This window comes from Equus przewalskii, chromosome 3 (assembly GCF_037783145.1).
Source record: "Equus przewalskii isolate Varuska chromosome 3, EquPr2, whole genome shotgun sequence".
NCBI classification, from domain to species: Eukaryota; Metazoa; Chordata; class Mammalia; order Perissodactyla; family Equidae; genus Equus; species Equus przewalskii.
In genome coordinates, this window is record NC_091833.1 from 44,569,550 (window position 1) to 44,581,521 (window position 11,972).

At 36.4% G+C, this 11,972-nt stretch overlaps 1 long non-coding RNA gene across 1 annotated transcript; it reads left to right on the top strand.

Moving 5' to 3' along the window:
• The first annotated feature begins 265 nt into the window (after nucleotides 1-265).
• LOC139082640 (uncharacterized) lies at nucleotides 266-7,776 on the top strand. Its single transcript, XR_011538847.1, has 3 exons — nucleotides 266-439; nucleotides 5,650-5,749; nucleotides 7,722-7,776. It is a non-coding gene; the product is annotated as an uncharacterized lncRNA (long non-coding RNA).
• The last annotated feature ends 4,196 nt before the right edge of the window (nucleotides 7,777-11,972 follow it).

Here is an 11,972-nt window from a genome sequence, read left to right on the forward strand (position 1 = left end):
TATTAACTACACTAGGGAATGCCACTAGAAAGGCTATCAGACATAAGCAGAAAAAAGCTGGCTCTTAAAGGGCCCCCACACAAATTCACTCATTTTGGAAAGTGACCAAAATCACCAGAAAGAAAGGTGCACAGTCCTTTGGTGAAAAGAGACTCCCCTGATAAGCTCTGGGAGCATCTTGGTGAGGGGTGAGACCTCTCTAGGGACTGAGACATTGGTGGCAGCTACTATTGTGATGTAGTACAGGTGTGCTGACACAGACACTGGCAGACTCCATTGGAGTTCTTCCCCTAGCCTGTTAGCAGGGTCTGCCCTGCCCACTAGAGCATGGATTTAATTCAGCTCAGCCAGAGAAGGCAGCCTGCCCTAGGGACTGGCCCTACCCAACAGCAAGCCCTAAAGGCAACTTTTCCACCTTCATAGATGGGGTCCCTGGCAGGTAAATGGGTCTGCCTCTGCAGAGCAGGGTATACTTGAGGAGCCATGGAGTGGTTGGGGTGCTGCTGGGGTGTGTGAGGGCCTCTGCAGTAGGGTGACTGGGTACGCTTCAGGGGGCTGGGATGTGTGCATAAGCCAGGACTGTGTTGATGATGTGTGGACTTGTGGGGCAGCTTGTCAGCAACAGAAGACCTGTGCTTCACACACAGCCACATAGGGGATTGACCATGACTACCAAAGCCTGAAACAACTGGGTACTCCCATGCCTGGGGCCAGCCCCACTCAGCCACAACCCTGAGAGAGATGACAACAGTCTTGCAGGCCAGAGACCTACAGCAATTGTAAGCCCCTGAGCCTAGCAACCAGCCACATTGGGGGCCTACTCATTGAACAGAAAACAGCAGGAGGAATGTGCTATTGGACCTTTTAGCCAACTGTGCTGGGGCTCCCCAAACCCGATAAAATGACTGAAGGGCAATAGCAGACACATGAATCTGAGCATTATAAGCAGCAGACCAGGGGAACAGCCTAGACTCCCTGGGTATCTGCAGCAAGAGAAATCCTGCCACAACAGAAGGACACATGTAGCCCACACAGGGGTCACTCCTGGAACATTTGGAACTGGTGATGAGAGGGAAGCACACTACTGGGCCTCAAAGGCATCTCTTACATAAGGCCACTTCTCGAAGATCAGAAGACATAGCTAACCCACATAATACACAGATATAAGCACAGAAAAGGAGGCAAAAAGGGAGGCAAAGGAATACATTCCAAGCAAGGGAACAGGACAAAACTCGAGAAAAAGAACTAAACGAAGCAGAAATAAATAATCTGCCTGAAAGAGTTCAAACAAAAAGTCATAAGGATGCTCACTGATCTTTGGAGAAGACTAGATGAACACAGTGAGAACATCAACAAAAAATTGGAAAATATAAAAAAGAACCAGTCAGAAATGAAGAATACAATACTGGAAATGAAAAACTCACTAGAGGGATGCAATAGCAGAGTAGAAGATACGGAAGAATGGATCAGTGAGCTGGAAGGAAGACTAGAGGAAATCACTCAAGCTGAACAGATAAAAGGAAAAAGAATGAAAAAGAACAAGGACAGTCTAAGGGAGCTCTGGGACAACATCAAGTGTGCTAACATTCATAGTATTGGTATCCCAGAAGGAGAAGAGAGAGACAAAGGGGCAGAGAATCTATGTGAAGAAATAATAGCTGAAAACTTTCCTAACGTAAGGAAGAAAACAGACATACAGGTACAGGGAGCACAGAGAGCACCAAAAAAGATAAACTCGAAGAGGCCCACACCAAGACACATTATAATTAAAAAGTCAAGAATTAAAGATAAAGAGAGAATCCTAAAAGTCACAAGAGAAAGGCAACAAGTGACATACAAAGGAAACCCCATAAGGCTGTCAGCTGACTTCACAGCAGAAACCTTACAGGCTAGCAGGGAGTGCCAGGAGATATTTAAAGCGTTGAAAGGAAAAACCTACAGCCAAGAATACGCTATTCAATGAGGTTATCATTCAGAATGAAAGGAGAGATACAGTTTCCCAGACAAGCAAAAATTAAAGGAGTTTATCATCAAGAAAACAGTTTTACAGGAAGTGTTAAAGGGACTTATTTAAGTGGGAAAGAGTAGACCACTCATAGGAATAAGAAAATTATCAAAAACAAACAAACAAAAAAGAGGCAATAGAATCACTGGTAAAGGCAAAAATACTGTAAAGGTAGCAGATCAACTACCTGTGAAGATAATATGGAGGTCAAAAGACAAAAGTACTAAAATTACCTATTTCAATGATAAGAGAGTAATGGATACACACAAACAAAATAAGACGTTAGATATGACATCCAAAATGTAAAACGTGGGAGAGGGGAGCAAAAGAGTAGAGTTTTCATAAAGAGGTCAAACTAAAGAGACCACCAACTCAACATAGATTGCTAAATATATAGATTATTATATATGAACCTCATGGTACTCACAAATCAGAAACCTATAATAAACACAGAAAAAAATGAAGAGACTTGAACCCAAACATAATACCAAAGAAAGTTGTCAAGCCCCAAGGGAAGAGAGCAAGAGAAGAAAGGAACAGAGAAGAACTACTATGCCCAGAAGAAAAAATAATAAAATGCCAATAAGTACATACTTATCAACAGCTACTTTAAATGTCAATGGATTAAATGCTCCAATCAAAAGACAAAGGGTGGCTGATGGGATTAAAAAACAAGATCCATATATATGCTGCATAAAAGAGACACAATTCAGACTTAAAGACACTCACAAACTGAAAGTGAAAGGATGGAAAAAGATATTCCACGCAAATGGCAATGAAAAGAAAGTGGGAGTAGCAATACTTATATCCGACAAAATAGGCCTTAAAACAAAAATGGTAACAAGAGACAAAGAAGGGCACTACATAATGATAAAGGGAACAATCCAACAAGAGGATATAACACTTGTAAATATCTATGCACCCAAGAAAGGAGCACCTAAACATATAAAGCAATTATTAACAAACATAAAAGAAGAAATAGACAGTAATGCAATAATAGCAGGGGATTTTAACACTCCGCTTACACCAATGGATAGATCATCCAAACAGAAGATCAATAAGGAAATATTGGCCTTAAATGACACATTAGATCAGAGGGACTTAGTAGATATATATAGAACATTCCATCCAAAAACTGCAGAATATAAATTCTTTTCAAATGCATGTGGAACATTCTCCAAGATTGATTACATATTTGGCCACAAAACAAGTCTCAATAAATTTAAGAAGATCGAAATAATACCAAGCATCTTTTCTGACTACAAGATTATGAAACTAGAAAGCAGCTACAGGAAGAAAATCAGAAAAGCCACAAATATTTGGAGATTAGACAAAATGCTACTGTACAACAACTGAGTCTATGAAAAAATCAAAGGAGAAATAAAAAAATACCTGAGACAAATGAAAATGAAAATACAACATGCTAAAATCTATGGGATACAGTAAAAGCCACTCTAAGTGGGAAGTTTATAGAAATTCAGGCCTATCTCAACAAACAAGAAAAATCCCAGATAAACAATCTAACAGTGCACCTAAAGGAACTGGAAAAAGAAGAACAAACAAAGCCCAAAATGAGTAGGAGAAGGAAATAACAAAAACCAGAGCAGAAATAAATGAAAGAGACTAAAAACAAATATAAAAATCAATGAAACCAAGAGCTGGTTCTTTGAAAAAATAAACAAAATTGACAAACCTTTAGCCAGACTCAGAAAGAAAAAAGGGGAGAAAGCTCAAATAAATAAAATCGGAAATGAAAGAGGAGAAATTACGACACCTCAGAAATACAAAAGATTATAAAAGAATACTATGAAAAGCTATATGCCAACAAATTGGATAATCCAGAAGAAATGGACAAATTCTTAGAATGTACAACCTTCCAAAACTGAATCAAGAAGAAATAGAGAATTTGAATAGACCAATCATGAGTAAGGAGATCAAAACAGTAATCAAAAACCTGCCAAAAAATGAGGCCAGGACCAGATGGCCTCCCTGGTGAATTCTACCAAACATTCAAAGAAGACTTTATCCTATCCTTCTCAAATTCTTCCAAAAAATTGAAGAGGAGGGGAAGCTTCCTAACTCGTTCTATGAAGCCAACATTACCCTAATAGCAATAACTGACAAGAACATCAGAAAAAAAGAAAATTACAGGCCAATATCACTGATGAACATTGATGCAAAAATCCTCAACACAATACTAGCAAATCAAATGCAACAATACATTAAAAAGATCATACACCATGATCAAATGGGGTTCATTTCAGTGATGCAGGGATGGTTCAACTTCTGCATGAATCAACATGATACACCAAATTAACAAAATGAAGAATAAAAATCACATGATTATGTCAATAGATGCAGAGAAAGCATTTGACAAGATACAGTATCCATTTATGATAAAAACTCTGAATAAAATGGATCTAGAAGGACAGTACCTCAACATAATAAAGGCCATATATGACAAACCCACAGCTAATATCATTCTCAATGGAGAAAAACTGAAAGCTATCCCTCTAAGAACAGGAACCAGATAAGGATGCCTGCGTTCACCACTCTTATTTAACACAGTACTGGAAGTCTTAGCCAGAGAAATCAGGTAAGAAAAAGAAATAAAAGGGATGCAAATTGGAAAGGAAGAAGCGAAACTGTCACTATGTACAGATGACAAGATTTCATATACAGAAAACCCTAAATAATCCACCAAAAAACTTTTAGAAATAATAAATGAATATGGTCAAGTTGCAGGATACAAAATCAACATACAAAAATCGGTTGCATTTCTATACACTAACAACAAAGTAGCAGAAAGAGAAATTAAGAATACAATCCCATTTATAATTGCAACAAGAATAAAATGTCTAGGACTAAACTTAGCCTAAGAGTTGAAAGATCCGTACACTGAAAACAGTGAAACACTCTTGAAAGAAATTGAAGACGACACAAAGAAATGGAAAGATATCCCATGCTCTTGGATTGGAAGAATTAACATAGTTAAAATGTCCGTACTTCCTAAAACAATCTACAGATTCAATGCAATCTCTGTCAAAGTTCCAACAATATTTTTCACAGAAATAGAACAAAGAATCCTAAAATTTATATGGAACAACAAAGGACTCCAAATAGCCAAGGGATTCCTGAGAGAAAAGAACAAAGCTGGAGGTACCACACTCCATGATTTCAAAATATACTACAAAGCTACTACAAAACAGTATGGTACAGGGATGAAAACAAACACACAGGTCAATGGAACAGAACTGAGAGCCCAGAAATAAACCCACATGCCTATGGACAGCAAATTTTTGACAAGGGAGCCTAGAACATGCTATGGAAAAAGGAAAGTCTCTTCCATAAATGGTGTTGGGAATACCGGACAGTCAAACACCCTATCTCAGATTTATGCACACATCATAGAATTTCAGTGAAACCATGAGCGAGTATTGCAGCAGATAATTTTAAACACTCAATTCTTTACAACACAGGGGATGCTCCATTTACATTTTCATTCTTTTACAGTTACATTTTACATGTCTTTTAAAATCAGATCTTCTGCCTAGGACTATTAGTATCCATCTTTAATCTCAAGACTAGAATTTTAATTTACATTTTTGCACTCTAATCATTTTTGTCTTTGTAATTAAATCTAGGAAGAATCAAAGTGCTTCACTCCTGAAATCTATGGTAGACATTTATTCTATTAATGGATAATATTTTTGGTTGGGCTTTGCTGATCAGTTTAGATCTCAGGTAAATCCTATTTTCTTTTACTAATCCTTTCCTTTAAACGTTTTCTTTCACTTTAATTTCCATAAATATTTATTTGAATGATATGTATGCTTTCTGCTTCAGGTATAATATATATGATGGTATATACACACAAATGTATACATGTGATGGAATGAATCGTATATGAAATAATCTTGGCTACATCTGAAAAAATATTATTCCTGACATTTCCTTTAAATTGAAATGGAATTTATCTTTGTAGCAACTTAAATATTGGGTTACACTATATTGACATATAATGACAGTTCAGTAAATTATGTTGTTTAAAATTGACATAAATTTAAGGAAAATAGATGTGAATATGAAATTAACAAATATGTATGTCTTAAAGACAGTTTGCACACATCACGTGTGTTCAGTTAGGATTTTATTAACTAACACAAACAATATTGCTTCTCTTAGTTTGTTTTTCAAAAAAGTCAACAGACGCACCTTTAAAGTTCACCTACTGATGTAAACACAAATAATGTTTTGTGCCTGGCATAAATCCACAAGATATAATTCAGATACAGTAAATTTATGTCAAATGACAGTCACATAGATCATTGGCCAAAAAGAACATCAATACAAGAAAGAAAGAAAACCCAATACTGAAACTGACGTCTATTGAAACAATCTTATCTAAATTGCACAAACAAAGATTAGTCTACAGTGTGCACTTTACATAAGAAGTTAAAGTCATCCCTAATCTAACCAACAATGAAAGAGCTCTTGACTGAGGCTGTGCTTTGTTCCTACTCTCCTTTCCTTCTCAGCTCCCTTGTGCCTGAACACACAAGAAATCGTTAATAGAAAGAAAGAAAAAGCAAAGAATATTTAATGTTTAGGAGACTGAAATGATGGGTAAGCACTGGAGGGCTCCCCTAAAGTTAGCTTGATGCTGGTGGTTTAATCTCAGAATAGATCCTATGGGGACAGGATTAAACAGAAGTATACATGGTTACAAAATATAAGAAAAAACTAAATGCTTTTATAATTGTGCTTTTAAAAGCACAAAAACACCACATAATTACGTTTCCTTAGAATAAAGAAGAAATAAGGAGATTGAATTCAAAATACACATGAGAATTCTGGAACAACTTGGACTGGTGATCTTAAAATCCAAGAGTTGTCTTTGTTCTTTAATTGACTCCTTCACGGATGAGGGAAAGCCCAGCCTCTCATCCCTTCTGTTTGACACCTCCATGAGCTTTTGTGCCTTTTAGCAATGTTCTTACAGTGCTGGCAGAAAAACTGAGCAAGACTCAGTTAAAGAATAAACTAAATTCTGCGTCCCCTCTCCCACGGATCAGCAATGGATGCATACACAATGAAAGTGGCTTGGGGTCTAAATCAATGACGCTGCTTCCAATTAATATCCCTCACTCTTTATATTGATCCTCATTGAAAAACAGATGTAGCTTCCTTTTCCTTGCTTCAGTCCTTAGATTTTAGGGTGGGTCTAAGGTAGAGATTTTGATAAACAGCAGGAAAAAGACAGTGAGTTGTCAAGGCAGAGATGTGGTTTTGCCTTACAGTAAAGACCAGGCAGCCTAGAGCTCCAGGGTTTATTTGCATACAGCCTTTTTGTCCTTTATGGCTCTTGACAACTTGCATGTCCTTTCCTTGGCATAATCTGTTTGTTTCCAGTAACAAACGGAACAACAATTTATGGTTCTGATAAAGAAGGATTTAATTTAAGCTCTTTAAAGATGAATAGGATTACATTATTTTTAAGCAGTATAAACTTCTGGTGAAGAATAAAAAGGTTTCCTCCTCAAAGAAATCATCTTGCATATAGGAGAAAATTCTAGTTTGATTGTAAGACCTAGTATAACTAAAATAAGTATAGGGCTCTATAGTTTACAAGCATTTTTACATACATAATCAAATTTAATTTTTACAATAACGTTATAACTTAGTTAAGGCTACTATTATTATCCCTATTTCATAGAAGAGAAAACTGAGGTCCAGAGAGATTAAGGAAGCTGCTAAAGACCATTGGGCTGGTAAGTGCATAGCATGAATTTAGGGACTCAAACCCAGATCTCTGTCTTCAAGTCAGTGCTCTTCCACTATATTATGATGTCTCCTAAAATGACCTACTTCATCCCATTTTAATTAATATGATCTCTTTTAATTCATATGATTCTTTTTTTCTCTAAATGGAAAACATAGCAGTTCCTTTAAGAGAAGCAAAGCTCTGGTCTACCTTTTTAAAAAACTTCTCCTGTGGAGCTTTATATTGGGGGCCCTGTGGAATGTAATATACAACATCCTCAACAACATCAGTTTTGTGAATGATTTATCAAGTTTTGTAAGTTGCTTTAGACCCTTGATTAAATCTAGGGACTTGCTGTCGAAGGGCAACTCAAAAATGAATGTGAAGAGGAGTCAAGACAATATTATCCAAGTAGGGAGCTTTCTATCAAGCATACTTAGTCCGAAGATAAGACCCTAGACTAGTCTGAGAGTATGGTTATTTTATCTTTGTGATATTTGTAGCAGGACAATTGATCTTAAGAGACAGAAATTAAACTCAAACCATTTAGCAAAAAGGGAATTTATCGGCTTATGTAGGCAAATTGTGTAAGGGTCAGGAATGTCTGGAACTGAGGACTTGACTGTCATAATGACTTTCTCTCTCTCCCTTTTTCCATATTTGTCTCTGCATCTCTCTACATGCTGGCTTCACTCTCTGAGACTGATTTCTTCTCATACGGGGGACATAGCTACAAACAGCTTTGGAGCTCATAGTCTCAAATGCTCCTTTCTGAGAGAAGAAAGAACTCGAAGCAAGATTCACCACTCTGTTTTTAAAAGATGGGGAAGAATCCCTATTTGACCTAGATTTTGTCACATACCCATTGCCAAGACAAATCACCATGAGAGAGCATTTAACTACCAGAATTGGTCCAGTTTGAATCAGGTGATCACCTCTGGACAAATGATTAAAGTCAGGAGACGGAGTGATACAAAATGATGGCAATTCCTTTTTGAATCCTAGAGTTTCTGATGTTGGGGGTGGAGTAGAAGTTTTCTTCCTCTTCCAAATGGAGGAAGGAATTATGGGTAAAAGAAACAATGGATGTGTTTGTCAATTATTTATACTTCAATAAAAAGTGTTTTTTAAAAATTAAAAAAACAGAAACAATGAATGTTTCACTACAAGCCTTAACAATATCACCAAATAGTTTCTCCTCAGCTATGTTCATGTGGAACAAACATGTTATTTGTTCCAACTTTTTTAGCTTTACTTTCCTTGATTTAGGGAACATATTTGTTTATTAATTTCACCCCTTTTATTGATCCCAAAGAGATCTAGGGTTCTCTAAAGATAATTTTCCCTCAGAAAACAGCAAATCTTGACCTAAAAGCCAGTTTACTTTAGGATTTAAAAGAATAGACTGTACAGTGAGACTGGCCAGGTTCAACACCTGGCTGTCCACTTGCCGGGTATGTGGCCTCTGTCACGTTATTTAACCTCTCAGTGCTTCAACCGTCTCATCTGTGAAATGGAGAAATTTGGAAGTACCTACCTCAGAGGATTGTTAGAGGATTATGTGAGATCACACCGTAAGGTTGTCAGAACCATGGTACACAGTAAGTCCTCAATATATCCTCATTACTGCTATTATTATTAGAAGGAGAGTTAAAGCCCCAACTTCTTCCTTGGGGCAGAACTTGACATTGATGAATTTTTTCTTCTTAGTGATGCCCGGCTTTCTAGGTCATGATATCTAAGGGCCAATGCCATTGTGAGGTGATACAAACTTGAGGAAAATTATACTGTGTGCTCAAATCTCCACTTCATCCCCAATATTGTTAGGCAGTTAAAATTTTATCGCAGTTGAGGGAGACAGAGATTATATTTGTATTAGTCATTGGCCACTTTTTCATCTTCTGAAAAAAACACTTTTTCTCTGCTGGCCACCTCCCTGAATTGCTGTCCAGGTGTGCTCAATGTGGTTAACAGCCTGTCTGGTCTCCAGTCTCACTTCTTCTCAATAAAATAAATGTAGACTATCAGTAATCAACTTCAAATATGGTTTTGATCCTGTTCCTAAACTCAAAATCCAGTAGTTTTAAAATTACTCATTTCATAAAAATAACATGAACTTTAACATGTGTCAGTAATTAGCCAACTCTAGTCAATACCCTCTGCTTTCATTTTCAAGTTCTTCTGAATTCTCCCGTTTTGCCAGATAAACGCATTTGCTTCTTCTGCTGTTACTACTCTTGCTTCTACCTTCAGTCCACTCCTACAGGAGATGCTGATATTTACAATATATAAATTATGTACCAAGCACTGTCCTAAGCACTTTATATACGTTTCATTGAAATCTCACTACAATTCCACAAAGTAAGCATTATTTCTCCCGTTTTATGGAGGCTCAGAGGGGTTACGTGACTTTGCAAAAGTCGTAGATAGCAATTGGAAAGTCCAGAAGGCAAAATGCATCCGTTTGTTTCTACAGTCCATGCTGCATGTATGCACATATCTGATTACATGAAAGACAAGCCTATCACATTTGCAAGTGACGTAAATCCAGGTGGTCTGCCTAATCTATTGATGACTAAATAAAAAATTTTATAGGCTGCAATGAAGGGTGAAACAAATGGATGCAATGAAATAGGCCTAAATGTAAAGTCCTACACCGAAATTAAAAAAAAAAATTGGCTACACATAAGTAAGACATAGAAGACTTAACTTAATCGTACAAAGTGTTTCTCAAAAATGCCCTATTTTATCTGAGTGAAAGTTCAATGTAAGTCAACAACATAACTAAGATCTTAAGAAAGCCAATGTAAATGTTGACTACTTTAACAGCATACCACTTAGGTCAATAAAGTCAACAAAAGTAAAACTCCATTGTGCCATGCGGAATTATGACTAATTCTGGGTGCTCCACTTTACAAAGGACACCGAGAAACTTAAGATGTGCAAAAGACTACAGTAAGGGATCAAGAAATGATATCAAACAGGGATTTGTTGCTCTACGGAAGAGAAGATTGGGAAACGAAGGATGCAGAGGAGACGTTTGACGGGTGTCTTTCAACTTTTGGAAAGTAGACTTTGTGTTATTTTATAGAACAGAAAAAATCTAATAGGCACAAATTATAGTCAATTTCAGCCCATTATGAATATCAATTTATTACAGTGCTCAACACAGGAAAAGGATGCCTTACAAAATAATAAGCTCTGATTATTCATTTGCTTTGACAATATCTGTTCAAGGGAAGGCTGTGGGTGACTATTTTAAATGATTCTGTCAAAAGAATTATTGAAAACCACCCAGAAGATGGACTTATACCAGGAAATTGAACCTAAGGATTTCTACATAGCCTTCCCAACTTTAAGAAAGTAAAAAATTGTTCTTTCTTGCCCAATTGTATTTCCCCATGATAAATTCTATTAACAATGTTATACTCATTCCTCCTCCTTATATAACATCCTTTTTCGCAATCACAATTCTATGAAACAGTAGTATTTCTGTAAAATTGTTATAAGCTGTCTCAACCAGTATTTATCTTTGATTCTCATCAATGTCACCAAGTCTTTCTTTTATAATTTTGACCCTGGGTGTACCTCTCATTCAAAGCGTAATTTGTTGCAAAGTTTCTATAACTTGGATTGAAAAAGATTTGAGAATGAGTGTTAACTTGTAAACTATAAAGTTCTAGCAAACAACTGATTGCTTGTATTAATGTTAATGTTTTTATGTATTTGCCTTTCTTATCCCTCAACTATTAGATGCTAAGTTTGTGGGAAGTGATAGCTTCATTTTAAAATGAATCAAACAATCTATAAAATATATTTTATTCACCTTAAAAATCTTTTTATTAAATAAAAGCCATGAATGTGCAAGTCATGGAAACACCCCAAATTAATCCCAAGTTTTTAGAAAATATTTACTTTTGGAAATATTTCTCTCAGATTTGTTTTGTCAGTTAAACAGAAAATATATTCCCTTGAAAAGTTCTTCTACAAATTTTTCTTACAAATTCTTGCATATTTTGAAGTTAGTGTTTGTAATAGAGGAAAATGTTTGCATAGTGAGAAGTAGTTAGTTTCTAATGCTCCATATCTTGTTCACGGAAAACATAGGGATGAACTATTTTGAGTACTTCTGAAAGCTGGAGGTTAATGTTTAAAATTACTGAAGAGAAGGTGGAGCTTTTTTCCAAAGCCATAAAAAGGAAC